The sequence below is a fragment of the Papaver somniferum genome, chromosome 9 (assembly GCF_003573695.1).
Source record: "Papaver somniferum cultivar HN1 chromosome 9, ASM357369v1, whole genome shotgun sequence".
In the NCBI taxonomy this organism is placed as follows: Eukaryota; Viridiplantae; Streptophyta; class Magnoliopsida; order Ranunculales; family Papaveraceae; genus Papaver; species Papaver somniferum.
In genome coordinates, this window is record NC_039366.1 from 14116612 (window position 1) to 14132303 (window position 15692).

A 15692-nucleotide genomic window follows, 5' to 3' on the forward strand; every position below is an offset into this window, starting at 1 on the left:
ACCCCACTTAGGGTGCAGTCTCGTAAGCAGAAACCCTATAGGTAAAAGGGATAAGAGGCTGCGAAAACAACTGGTTGTTGTTAAGACTGGATGGGATGAGCTAACCTTGTATGGTAGAAGTACGCCTCCTTGAAGGGGAAACCAGGGGGGAGATAAGGGCGGCACCCTCCATTAGGGAGCTGATAAGTGTCTTAAGACGCAAATGTCATAAGGCTTTTACTCGCAAGGGTATTAAGGCTTGTCATATTTGTGCAACAATCCTAAAGAGACAATAATACTAGAGAAAAAGATAAGACGAGATCAATGGGTTTTCGCATGAAAGTGCGAATACGTCCAGCAATTTCGTCGCAAGACGGCAATATAATGAGGCTTTATTTTCGCAAGAAAGTTTAAGCCTATCATATTGTCGCAACATTCCTAAAGAGGCAATAACACAAAAGAAAAAGTTAAGGAAAGATCAATGGGTTTTTGCATGAAAGTGCAAGGACGTCCTGCGATTTTGTCGCAATGACAAGAGGTGGCATAATAATACCTTTAATTAGGAAGGCAAAATAAGACCACATAACAAAAAAAATATTTATAAGTATTCATAACAGATCATTTCTCGCAAGAAAGATAATGAGAGGCAGGTATGGGAATCAGTAAACAAGAGGCATTATCTTTCTCGCAAGCAAAATACTAAAAGAGAAAATTAATTCCAAAGTTGGTTGAACAATATTATTCGCAAGAAATAAGAAAGATGAAACTATTCAAGAAGATAGAACTAGATAAGAATCTCTTCGCCAATGTTCTCATTATCGCCAGTCTTTTCTTCATTTCGATTCTGATCTTCGCCAACAATAATTTCTTTGAGAGGGACTTCTTTTTCGCCACCATCTTGATTATCGCCAGCAATTACTTCTTTAGAAGGGATTTCTTTTTCACTTCCATCTTGATTAGCACCAGCAGTTGCTTCTTTAGAAAGGATCTCTTCTTCATATTCCAAAAGATCAATCTCTCCACCACATTCATAATCATAATCACTGTCAGAAGGACGAGGAATTTGATCATCATCTACTTCCAAATGCTCAATTGATGTAGGAGGAAGAGATTTGGACAATCAAATATCATTCACAAGAACTTCAGCCCGGAGATGAACTTGACGAAGAACTGCTCTCTGATGATTCCAATCTTGAATATCCTTAAAGTAAGCAAGATAATCAAGTCTTCTTTCTGCTCGGTCGCGAGAACCAGTAAGGACAGAGACGAGTAGTGCATTTATTTTTGCGAATTTTGGCATATTTATCCTCCAAAACAGAAATAGAGGAATGAAGATTTTTCTCAGACTCTGCGAAAAGTAGAATACAAAATTTCAGTAAGATGAAGAACTCAAAAAGATATGACAAAGAAAAGATAGTGAAGGCATTCAAACTATTATGACTACCTTCCTTTTGCGAAATAAGATGTTGAATCAAGGTCAGATAACTATTCTCCCAACGATCCATCGCATCATCAAATTTATCTCTAACTAAACCTTTAAGTCGAGACTGAAGAGCTTTCTCTTTAGAAATCAGAAAGGCATTTTTCTTCGCAAGTGAAGAATAAGATTCTTCTAATTTTGAATATTGTTCTTTAAGTTGGTTCGCCTTTACAATTAAAGCTATTCTACCTTGAATGAGTGAATCCCTTTTAGCGATGGATGACTCTGTTACTCCTCTAAGTTCATTTCTCAAAGAGCAAAGAGATTGTTCTTGGTCATCACATACTTTCTGAAGGATGCTAAGTTGTTGCGAAGATATCGCCATCTTGTTTAAACAAGTTCGCTTCTCTTGAGATAAAGTTTTATTCTTATCTGATAAAGTTTCCATCCCTAGATTAGCTTTAGTGAAAGAATAAGAAAGGCGAGATATTTCATTACTCAATAAATTTTGCCTCTGAACTATTTGGGTATTTTCATTGGTAAGATTATTTGTATGATCAACAGAATATGAATAGAGGTTATCTAATTGGTTATATTGATCCATCAAAATTTCTTTATCAACACGGGCTTCTTCAACAATAGATTCAAATTGATATCTCTCCATTATTCGTTTCTGGTTTAAGGCTTAACATGCGAAAAAGGGATTTCAAGGACAATTACATATGGAAAAGATAAAATCATTAGAAAGGAAAATTGAAGACACAGATAAGGAAATCATACCTCTCAGTTCATCATTCTTCTTGCGAAGATTGTCGCGATCCAACGAAATATTCGGGAGTTTTTGATTTTCGAGACGAAGAGCATTACACTCTAAAATCATCATCTGGAGATATTTATTCAAGAATTCAACCTCTTTTTCCAAAGTTGTTTGCGAAGCAGCTCTTTCAGGGCCAAAATACTTACTCAGAATTTCACACACACCAGACTTGACAGGAACAATGGGAGACTTCTTAACATCATCCAGAACCTCAGACAAAACTTTGAAAGCAATATTTAAAGGAAGAGGCTCAGGTAGAGAACTGGTAATGATAGAAGATTGGGAAACATTATCAATAGGAGGAGAAGAAGTTTCATTCACATAAGGATTAATAAGGGGAGTTTCAATCATTGAAAGGTCAGTTGAAGGGATGAAATCTGAGGAAACCTTTTCGCAAATTGGAGATAATGGTTTAACTTGCGAAGATGTCGCAGGAGATTTTGAAGGGATAAGTAAGTGAAAGGGAACAGAGGTTTCAACGGTTTTGAGGTGGAGAGATTTATTCAGAGGTTTGTTGGAACAATATGGAGATGAAGAAGAAATTAAAAAGATTGAAAGAAGAAAAAGTTGCAATAGCGGAATTTGCAGAAGAACGATGAAGTTGCAAAGAAAATAAAAAGAGAGAAAAAGAGAGTAAGAAAGAGTATATATAGAGGAAATTTTTTCTCGAGAAGATGAACACGATTAATGCGGAAAGATGTGAGCGGTTAAAAAACAGCAGTTACAAAAGACATGTCAAGAAACAGATGGGAGAAAGGATACGTGTGATAAATGCAGAATATGAAATGATGGATAACTGCGGCATTTCTCACATCACTCTCTACTTCGCAGAAAATATATGAGAAGAGGCAAGATGTAGGATCAGAATCTCGCAGCAATAATATTTCAGCGAAATTATTAACAACACAACACGACAGTGTCGCAGAATAACTTCAGAAATGACATAATAAACGACGTCAGCTAAATCATGAGAAAAGTGTGATGGTCCTGCAAATATTAGAGAGTTTGCGAGATTAACATTTGTAAGGTTGGGAGAATGTCGCAAGTCATGTCCGAAAATAAAGGACAGATTAGATGTCATCCACTATGTAAAACTCTATATAAAGAACCGACCAGCTGTAAGGAGAGGGGAGGGGGATTTTTTTTTATTGAGAAGAAACTAAATAGGAGAGAGAAAATCTAGAGCAGTGGTTATTCTTGATTCCTTTATCTTTTCTTGTAAGATTGTTCAAAGATTCATCAATAAAATTAAGATTGTTAATCTAAAATGAGTTGAATGTTAATGAATTCTTGTGAGGGTGTGGTGTAGGATTTCCTGCAACTACATTTGGTTCTGCGCTTTCCAACTTGATGAGTGCTACTAACTCCCTTTCTATCACAGACACCTCTAAGTTTGGTGAAAATCCTTTTCGCTCCTAGTTTCAACTACAACTGTTTCCTCGTATTTGGCTGTCCTTGCATCCCTATGTGATAAGGCTGCGATTACCTTTTATCATACCAAAATAACATTTGAATGTGAATAGAAAAACTAGGCAGTAAAGCATTTATAGATAACCTGGATAACATCAGAATCTAATTGTAAATTAGCTTACTAATGCGATTCTGTGAATTTCACTACTGCAATGCACCTTTACTACTGTCTAAAACATTAAATATCTGCCATTTTCTAGATACATTTCCGTTATAAAAATTCCTAAGGCTGAGAGTTATCCATCTACTAATATTCTTTACCTTATACCTTTCTTCAACTTAATTCCTAGGCTGCTTACTACCTTATATCTTTGATTTTGGTACTCTTTTCTTCCGGGACATTGTGGGGATCCCTCTCTTGCGCTCCATCATCTGTTGAGTCCTCCTCTTTCATCCAACAAGTAACCTCAATATAACCTTTGCTAGGGTCATGGAGTTCTTTGAGAGGCATGAATGATGGCCAATCCCACAGTCCAGTAGCTTTTTCAGGAAAATTCAGTTTCGGTTTTTCATAATTCAATAAGAAATCGTAAGTGAAACAAATGAAATTAAACAACAAAAGATCTAATTGCCTATCAAAATAAATCAAAGCATATACCAATCCTCACCGTGTTGATGGGGTCCATTCAAGTTCTTACAAGTTTCCGAGTATGCCTAATACAGATAAGACCATTTATTTTGTTGGGAGAGATTACAACTATAACTTGTACTCTAAACCAAAATGAAACAAACCAAGAAAACGCAAAGTACTCAAATCTCAAATCCGTCGACCCCTACCAGGATATGAAAGCACATATTTATTTTCTTCTAATAGTATCTGATTCGAATGGATTGAAACGAGTGTTGGTATCAAGTATGATTGGATTGGCCATGGGAACAATTACTCCAGGTCGTTCTGCCATATCAACTACTTCGCTACCATTACTGCCAACTAACTATCTTCCAATCTAAGCATTGGATTATAGCGGCCAATACTGTTGGACCTTCAAGTAAAGACAATCCAATTCCAGGGCACCCTCTCCTACCAGTACCAAATGGCAACAAATAGAAGTGTTGACCCCTGACATCCCTATTCATTCGGCTAGTTCTATCTTGATCACATTTACCATTAACACCTTCATGGAGAGCCGAATTATGCGTCATCGACATCAAAAACCTCTCAGGACGAAATTCTAAAGGGTCTTTCCAGTACCTGGGGTTCCTATTGATTGCCCATATATTGACAAACAGCGAAGTCTTGGATGGGATGTCATAGCCTGCTACCTTGCAATCTTTGGTGGACTCTCTTAAAAGCATGGGTACAGGAGGGTGAAGACGAAGCACTTCTTTGAAGATAGCTTGAATGTAAGGAAGATTTGGTAGATCAGATTCATCCACCAACCTGACATTCTTTCCCACAACAGAATCTATTTCTCCTCTTGCTTTCTCAAGCATGCATGGATGATTAATGAGCTCCCCTAGCGCCCATTCGACTGAACTAGCTGTTGTATCTATTCCACCGTCATGGTATCCTAATATAACCTCAAAATCAAATAAGAAAAAATAAGTAATAATATGCCACTTAAAGAAACAATCTTCAAGCCACCTAGACATATGACAACAAACTTGGATTAATTGATTTATGTAAACAAACTTGGATCAATTGTCAGATATGCATGCATTATTCTAAATAGCTCTGGAGGAAAGAAGGCGAGAGACTTACCAAGAGGAAGGCCTTGATATTATCTCTACTGAGTTTGATCTCTGAGATCATATCTTCAGACACATCAAGTAATATATCCAATAAATCTTTCGCCATATTACCATCAGTACCGACATCAACAGTCTTTTCTCTCCTAGTTCTAGCTTCTTCACGTTCATGCATGATTCTCTCAAGTAAAATATCATATCTGCGTCTAACATCAGTAGATTTTTTAAGGTACCCTTGCAAATCCTTGTTTCTTAGAATCCAAAAAGCATCCGAGAGATTGAACTGACCAAAAAATATTTGTAACCTCCCTAACAAGGGATAGAATCTCCTCCCCCTCTTTGCTTGTAGTTGCAGGAAATCCTACACTGCACCCCTCACAAGATTTCATTAGCATTCAACTCATTTTAGATTAACAATCTTAATTTTATTGATGAATCTTTAAGCAATCTTACAAGAAAAGATAAAGGAATCAAGAATAACTACTGCTCTAGATTTTCTCTCTCCTTCTCAATCAGAAAAGATCTCTCTTATTTACAGATGATCGGCTCTTTATATATAGAGTTTTACATAGTGGATGACAGCTAATCTAACTTTTATTTTCTGATATGGCTTGCAACATTCTCGCAACCTTACTAATGTTAATCTCGCAAACTCTCTAATTTTCGCAGGACCATCACATTTTTCTCACGATTTAGCTGACGTCGTTTATTATTTCGTTTCTGAAGTTATTCTGCGACGTTGCTGTGTTGTGTTGTTAATAATTTCGCCGAGGCATTATTGCTGCGAGATTCTGATCCTACATCTTGCCTCTTTTCATATCTTCTCTGCGAAGTAGAGAATGATGTGAGAAATGCCGCAACTGTTCATCTCTTCATAATCTGCATTTATCACACGTATTCTTTCTTCCATCTATTTCTTGACATGTTTTCTGTAACCGCTGCTTTTCAACCGCTCACGTCTTTTCGCCTTAATGGTGTTTATTTCTTCGAGTAAAAAAAATCTTCTTTATATATTCTTCTTACTCTTCTTTCCATTTTCTTTTTACTTTCTCTTCTCTTTTTATTCTCTCATCTCTGCAACTCTATTGTTCTTCCGTAAGTTCTGCTAGTGTAATTCTTCCCTCTTCAATCTTCTTACTTTTTATCCATTCCCATACTCTATATTCAGATATGCCTCCAAGTGGCCACAAACATGAGAAAAACTTAAAAGATGTCCAAAAAGATCTTGCTGAGAAAGGTTTCACACTTTCTACCATTCCTGGTGAAAGTGCCAAGTCAATTCTTTCTATCAAACTTTTCTCTGATCAACATTGTGATGATCAATCAATCATAATTTCGCTAGGTCAAATTCTCGCAGGTCTCCCCATTCCTATTTATGACCCAGATATTCCTCTGTTCTATGAAATTATCGCTCACTCGGGATTTTCGCGAGCTATCTTCCAATTGAGTGGGGATTGCATCCATCTGATGTTATAATTCGCTAATCGTGGTGCTGGTAAAGGATCTCTTTACTCCAAAGAACTTAGGGATCCTAAATTCGCAGACTTGGAGATAATTGCTGAAAAATATACAGTAGCGAGTTTCTTTGAAAATTATGAATTGATCTCCATGAAGAAAGAGAATACTCGCTGGGGTATTCGCTTGAAAAGGAAAGATTATATTGATGAAGATAAAATACTCATGCAAGACATTGATTGGCATTCTGGTAAGAACAAAACTCTTCGCCAATCCAAAGATGATAAATGGTGTGTTTTTCCCTTGATGTTGAAAGGACCTTACATTGCTGGGTCAAATGTCCTTACTGAGAATCTCGCTTCCTATCAACCTTGGGTATTTTCTTGGCCCGAGAAGGAGAAAGAGGTATGTCTCTTCCAGTGTTACCCACTTTATATTTCTTTATTTGTCTTTATTCTTTTATTCGCTGACTCTTGCGACATTCTACAGATCCAGAAACTGAAAGATAGCTATCACAGGACTAGGAAGGCCAGTACCTTGTTAGCTCTTCGCACATACACAGATGAGGTAAAAAATATTCTCTTATGATTTTAAACAGTATATTGTTGCTTCTATTTCTTATTTCTATCTGTGTGTGAAGATTATTGTTTAAATAGAAGAACCTGCCAATGTTGCGAGGACTGGTGATAAAGGCAAAGGCGCTCTTCGCAGGGAAAAACCAACTGCTCCTCCTTCAAAGAACAAAAAAACTCGTTCTTCCTCTCCTTCAAATATTCCTTCTCAAGAAAACTCTGCGAGTAATGAGGATGATGAGGATAATGATGACGTTGTTGTAAATGAAGATTCTCCATCTGAATCTTCTATGGCTAACCTCTGTGGCCTCTTTTCTGATTCTTGGCAAGGAATGAGAGATAATCAATTCGCTAATACCTGCAAAGCTCTCACTACAATTTGCGATGTTCCTTTAATGGATGGTGATAATTCTCTTTGCGGAGTTTCTAGATCAGTTACTCCCAACTTCCTGCATTCTCTTAATAGTCTGGTATGCTTTCGTCTTTTTATTTCTTCATTACTGTAACTCAAAATCTCTTTCTATTTTAATACTTTTTACATTTTCTCGCAGGCTGGAAAAGCTTCTTTCGCTGTTGCCTCAGATCTGGAGAGGAGACGCGAAATTCTTGAAAAGAAGAATTTTCAATTTCGTGCAAAGAATGAGGAATTGGAAATTGAAGTCAAAGATCTTCGCGAGAAGAACAAACAACTAGAAATTGATTCTTCTTCATACAAGAATAAAATCTCTAGTCTTCAGCAAGCTAATAATCAACTCTATGGTATGTTATTTTTCTCCTTTCCCTTCATTCATTCATCCTGTTGTTTTATCTTGTTTAATTGATCCTTTTTGCAGACATATATGGTCTTTCTGATGAAGCTATCATTCTTCTCTCATTTCCCAATGCCTTGCATAATGATACCCTTCTTGAGCGCCTTATTAAATATTTAAATAGTTTCTCAAATGATAAAATTTCATCTCTTTCTCTGAATGAACTGAGATCCAAATGTCGCCTCTTAGAGATTGACCATAGATCTAGGTTATGCTTACCCAATCGATTTAAGCGTATCTTTCTTAATTCTAAAGAGAAAATCAATGAGCTAAGAACCAAAATTAGCGGTCTCATAGATGAAAGGATCGCATCTCTGATCAAGGTGCTAAGGCTTTGGCGAAATTCCAAGAGATCCTTGTTGAAGTTCAACTTGATCGAGATGAAGCTAACCGCAAGAATACCGAGCTCTGCGAAAGAGAAAACCAAATTCGTACTCGTCTCCTTATAAATAATGAGGATGAATTCGGTTGGTCTGTGAAAATCTTAGATGATGTCAGAAAAGATTTAGGTGTAAATGTTAGTCTCCAAGTTGAGCATACAGCCTTGATTAGAGATATGATTTATGACAGATATAGGATCAGAATCTCGCAATGACAATATTTCAGCGAAATTATCAATGACACAGCACAACAGCGTCGCAGAACAATTTCAGAAATGATAAAATAGATGACGTCAGCTAAGATCACGAGAAAGATATGATAGTCTTGCGAAAATTAGAAAGTTTGCGAAAAAGTAACATTTGTAAGGTTGCGAGAATGTCGCATCCATACCCGAAAATAAAGGACAGATTAGCTGTCATCCACTATGTATTTTCTTATAAATAGTAGTTCGAGTTGTAAAGAGAGGGGGAGATCTTTTTTGAGTAAGAAACAAGCAAATAGGAGAGAGAAAGTCTAGAACAGAGATCATTCTTGATTTCTTTATCTTTTCTTGTAATAATATTCAAAGATTGATTAATAAATTAAGAGAGTAAACCTAAAATGAGTTGATTAATAATGAAATCATATGAGGGGTGTAGTGTGGGATTTCCTGCAACTACATAATGGCGCTAGAAACAGGGAATTGAAGATCGAAAGTTGAAGATTGTTGTTGAGAATATTCAAATCAATAAAGTGATTAAATAAATCAGTGAATCAGTTAGAAGAAAGATGAATAGAATTAATGAAGATAACAAAATATTGGAGTGTAATATAATAACAAAAACGATGATTAATGAATTCCATGAAAACATCAAAGGAAGAATACATAAACGAAATTTTGAAGGAAGGAAAGTTATGGCGGTAGAAAAGACATCATCCTTGAAAGGTTGGGAAAGCAAAAAATTACATTCATGGCGGCAGAAATACCAAAAGAAAATTTGAATCACACATCTCTGTTGGTTATCACAGTGCCTATTACGCGAAAAGAGAAGGAGACAACGACAAAATCCACAGGAGAATGGATATTAAAAAGAACTTTAATCGATATAGGAAGTTCAGTGGATATAATATTTTATCACGCATTCCAGGGAATGGGGTTTAAAGATGAAGAAATGTTCAGTTCAACATATTTTTTTCACGGCTTTGGAAAATCCACAACAAAACCTAAAGGAGAGATAGTGGTACGAATTCCACTTGGAAAAATCGAAACACATGTAACGTTGTGCGTGGTGGATATGGAATCCCCATATAATATGTTATTAGGAATACCATGGATACATGCGATAAAAGCTGTGGTATCAGCGTTGCATCAATGTATTAAATTCCCCACACCAAATGGAATAGGTGAAATCATAGGAGATGTTGACAATGCGAAATTATGTCATCAGATTGAAGTAAAGCATTATGAAGGACAAGCAAAAAAGAAACAATTTCGCAGAAAGTTGGCAAAGGAAGCAAAGAAAGAACAAGAATTTAGAGTATATATGATAAGGGGAAAAGAAGGCAAAGGAATACTCAGCGAAATTTCGGAAGAAGGAGAAGGACCTATGAAAACAATAAAAGAACCAACACCAATGGGAGAACCTAAACCTAGTTACACTGCCGCAGAACCAACCAAAGAAATAAACGTTGGGACTATAGAGGAACCTCTAATATTGAGAATTGGAACCAAAATGGATATGGAAGAAGAAGAAAGAACTGTTAACTTGTTGCGAGAATATAAAGATGTTTTCGCAGGAACCATGGATGAGATACCGGGAATAGATCCATCAATTGCATGCCACAAGTTGGAGATTAACAAAAATGTGAGACCATTTAAACAGAGAATAAGAAAAATTGCAACAACTTACCATTCCCAAATAGAAGAAGAACTACAGAAAATGCTTGACGCGGGAATTATAAGAGAAGCTAAATACCCAGAATGGATAGTGAATATGGTCATTGTACCAAAGAAAAACAAAGGATTCAGGATTTGCATAGATTTCACTGATTTAAACAAAGCTTGCCCCAAAGATAGTTTTCCGTTACCAGATATTCCTCAAATGGTGAAATCTGCAGCGGGAAATGATAGAGTATCATCTTTAGATGGGTACAAAGGGTATAACCAAATCCATCTCACTGACGAAGATCAAGAACATACTGCTTTCTTTGCTCCTAGAGTTTTATATTGTTACACGAAAATGTCATTTGGTATGCGAAATGCGGGAGCGACATAACAAAGAATGGTAGAGAAGGTGTTCGCAAAATGGATACACAAAACATTAGAAGTATACGTGGATGACATGTTAGTAAAGAGTAAAGAATCTAAAGACCATGTACAAGACCTGAGGGAGATTTTTGAACAAATGCAGCAGTATAACATTAAATTGAATCCTGAGAAGTGTACTATTGGAGTTGCATCGGGAAATTTTTTAGGCTACATTGTATCAAAAGAAGGAATACAGGTTGATCCAAAAAAATTGCAAGCAGTTCGTGACATGCCAACACCAGCAACAATAAAAGATGTACAGAAGTTGAATGGGCTTCTAGCTTCGCTGGGGAGATTCATTTCGCGATCATCAGACAAATGCAAATATTTTTTCGATATACTCAAGAAGGGTGCGAAATTTAAATGGACTGATGAATGTGAAAAAGCTTTTCAAGGAATCAAAGAACATCTTATGAATACAACTATTTTACAAAACAGAATCAGGAGAAGAATTATTGATCTATCTTGCGACGACGTCGCATGCATTAAGTGTTGTTATTGCGAGTAGACGCAGGAGTGGAGAAACCCATTTATTACATTAGCAAAACTTTTAATACTGCTGCCGAGAAGAATTACTCAAAGATTGAAAAGTTAATCTTAGCATTAGTTTATGCATCATTTAAGCTCCGCATATACTTTCAAGCACACAAGATAAAGGTATTAACAAAGTACCAATTGAATCAGTGATGAAGAATTCTAAAAGATCAGGAAGAGTGGAGAGATGGAATGCACAAGTAGGCCACTTTGATATTAAATATGAAATTTTGTCTTCACCAAAATCACAAGTTGTTGCAGATTTCTTGGCAGAATTTCCTTTAGAAGAAGATGAAGCAGTAGAAGAAATGATGGATGTAGAAGAAGAACATGGAGATCCAAAAGATTTATTAACAGAACCAAATAGATGGGATATTGGTAGATGGATCATCAAATGGAGAAGGAAATGGAGTTGGAATTGTTTTAATTTCGCCAGAAGGAATAAAATGGCTTTTTCATTCAGATTGGAATTTGCATCCACTAATAATGAAACAGAATATGAAGCTGTGATACATGCCTTAAAATTCGCAATAGAAATGAAACTAGAAAATGCCAGGATCACTAGTGATTCGCAGCTAGTTATTCGCCAAATAAAGGGAGAGTATACTACAAATGAACCATCCTTGAAGAAATACAAGAAGCTGGTTGAAGAATTGTCAGCGAAAATCCCAAAAATAAAATGGAGGCACATTTCAAGAAAGGATAACTCGCAGACGCTTTTGCTTTCATCTCAAGCATGATGACAGATCCAACTGCGAGATGCATAAAAATACAAACACTTCTGTCACCATCAATCAATAAAGAAGAAGAAGACGTGGACGTGATGATAATAGACAATGAAAAGAAGAACAAATGAACAATATCGCAGACTGGAGAATGGAACTTCATGCATATTTGGCGAAAGGAGAAACACCAAGAAATAGATTGGAAACACACAAGTTAAAAAGCCGTGCAACGAATTATGAATTAAGAGATGGGTTGCTATACCGAAAATCCTTTAATGGACCATCACTCAGATGTTTGACACGAGAGGAAGGAGAAAAGGTGCTAAAAATGTTACATAGTGGGGATGCTGGCAATCATAGTGGAGGAAGATCTTTGGCACATAGAGCAAAAATGCAAGGTTATTACTGGCCATACATGCATGAAGATGCAAAACAAATATCAAGACGTTGCGAAGATTGTCAGCGGCATGGAAAGAAAATACATGCACCTGGAGCACCATTGTCATCTTCAACCAGTGTTGGCCTTTTGGAAAGTGGGGCTTAGATATTGTGGGGCCATTTTTACCAGGATTGGACAAAGAAGATACTTAATAGTCGCAACAGATTATTTCACAAAATGGACAGAAGTGAAGGCAGTACAACATATTCGCGACAAAGATATCTTTACATTCATATTCGAAAATCATTTGCAGATTCGGAATTCCTGCACAGTTGGTATCTGATAATGGGAAACAATTTGAAGGACGAATATAGAAATGCTACTTAATGCATTCAAGATAAAATGTGGAAAGTCTACTCCTTTGTATCCACAAGCTAATGGGAAGTAGAAGCAACAAAAAAACAATTGCAGATATATTAAAGAAGAAATTGGAAGGACATCACAGAGCATGGTGCGAACAAGTACATAATGCAGTATGGGCTTATAATACAACTAGAAGAGAAGCTACTGGAATGTCACCTTTTTGTTTAACATACGGAGTTGAAGCGGTGTTACCAACAGAAGTTGTTATTCCGACAACAAAAGAGAAGCTTGGGAGAAAAATCTTAGTGCGGGCTTGATTTTAAATAAACTTGATGAATTAGAAGAAAGAAGAGAAAAAGCTTTACAACATATGGAGAATTATCAGCGAAGATTAGCCGAGAATATAATAAACGTGTCAAAATACGCGAATTTCAACCAGGAGATTTAGTTCTGCGAGAAACACCAATATATCAGCGAGAAAATGGTGGAAAATTAGCGAAAAAATGGGATGGACCTTACATCATTAAGGAGATAGTTGGAACAGAGCTTATAGATTAATGGATCCAGAAGGAAGAGATGTTGGTCATAGATTACAGACCATGGAACAGGTTGTACTTAAAAAGATATTATCCGTAAGAAGCTTTGAGAAGTTATGGATTCTGAAAGAATAATTGCAGATTACTCATATCAAAACAAGATCATGATGTGCGAAATTTTCGCAGAGAAAGATACACAGAACAATGACATAAAGAAAGGGCGAACCTTTATGGCGTACACCCTAGTTCGCGAATAAAATTCGCAAGAGGCAATAAGACCTAAGTACGTCAATGTTCTGGGGTACCTATTGCATGACTCAGGGAAAGTATACACCGCCACTGGAACCTGAGTCATGGAGACTTGGGGTCAATAAAGCCCATCCGGGAGAGGCACCTTGGATTCTCAGCTTAAGCATATGACTTGGGTTGGGAGACTAAGGTAATAAGGACTCTCCCAAGGAGTGCAGATCTAATCAAGGCGCCGAGGTACACGGTTGAGTCAAGAGTGCCAGGGACGTTTGAAGCGTACCTTGCCATTCTTGACAAGTCTTGGATTATACTGCACTCGCCCTGAAGAAAACCCCACTTAGGGTGCAGTCTCGTAACCATAAGCCCTATAGGTAAAAGGGATAAGAGGATGCGAAAAAACTGGTTGTTGTTAAGACTGGATGGGAGGAGATAACCTTGTATGGTGGAAGTACGCCTCCTTGAAGGGGAAACCAGGGGGGAGATAAGGGCGACACCCTCCATTAGGGAGTTGATAAGTATCTTAAGACGCAAATGTCATGAGGATTTTTATTCGCAAGGATATTAAGGCTTGTCATATTTGTGCAACAATCCTGAAGAGGAAATAACACAAAATAAAAGGATAAGACGAGATCAATGGGTTTTCTCATGAAAGTGCGAAGACGTCCTGCGATTTCGTCGCAAGACGGCAATGTCATGGGACTTTATTTTCGCAAGAATATTTAGGCCTGTCATATTGTCACAACATTCCTGAAGAGGCCATAATACAAAAGAAAAAGTTAAGGCAAGATCAATGGGGTTTTGCATGAAAGTGCTAGGACGTCCTGCGATTTTATCGCAATGACAAGAGGTGGCATAATAAGACCTTTAATTAGGAAGGAAAAATAAGACCATATGATAAAAAAAAATATTTATAAATATTCGTAACAGATTATTTTTTGCAAGAAAGATAATGAGAGGCAAGTATGGGAATCAATACACAAGAAGCATTATTTTTCTCATCAACAAAATATTAAAAGGAAAAGTTGTCTCCAAAGTTGGTTGGATAATGTAACTCGCAAAAGTGATAAAAATAAGACAGTTCAAGAAGACAAAGCTAGATAAGAATCTCAATCTTCAGTATTAATTTCAGTAGCAGCAGATAACAGAAGTTCTTCGCCAATATTCTCGCAAGCCTCTCCTTCATTTCGGTTTTGATCTTCGCCTTGACTAGCATCTTGATTATCGCCAGCAATTACTTCTTCAGGAGAAATTTCTTTCTCATTCTGATTAACACCAGCAGATGCTCTTTTAGAAGGAATCTCTTCTTCATCTTCCAAGAAATTATCCTCTGCACTGCTTTCATAATCGTAATCACTATCAGCAGGACGAGGAACTTCATCATCATCTACTTCTAAAGGATCAATTGATGTAGGAGGAAGAGATTTGGACAATAAAATGTCATTTACAAGGATTTCAGCCCGGAGATGAACTTGGCGAAGAAGTGATCTCTGATGATTCCTATCTTGAATATCCTTAAAATAAGCAAGATAATCAAGTCTTATTTCTGCTCGGTCGCGAGAACAAGTAAGGGTAGAGACGAGCAATGCATTTTCTTTGCAAATTTTGGCATATTTAGCCTCCAAAACAGAAATGGGAGAATGAAGATTCTTCTCAGACTCTGCGAAAGATAGAATACAAAATTTCATTAAGATAAAGAATTCAAAGAGATATGACAAACAAAAGATAATTAAGGCTGTCAAACTATTATGACTACCTTCCTTTTGCGAAATAAGGTGTTGAATCAAGGAAAGACAACTATTCTCCCAACGATCCATTGCGTCATCAAATTTATCTCCAACTAAACCTTTAAGTCGAAACTGAAGATTTTTCTCTTTAGAAATAAGAAAGGCATTTTTCTTCGCAAGAGAAGAATAAGATTCTTCTAATTTGGAATATTGTTCTTTAAGCTGATTCACTTTTACACTTAAAGCTATTCTACCTTGAATGAGTATATCTCTTTCAGCAATAGATGACTCTGTTACTTCTTT

The 15692-nt window shown here is 36.7% G+C and overlaps 1 pseudogene; it reads right to left on the reverse strand.

Annotated features, from left to right (window-relative positions):
• Window positions 1-4483: 4483 nt before the first annotated feature.
• LOC113311427 overlaps window positions 4484-15692 on the reverse strand; it is a 29399-nt pseudogene continuing 18190 nt past the window's right edge.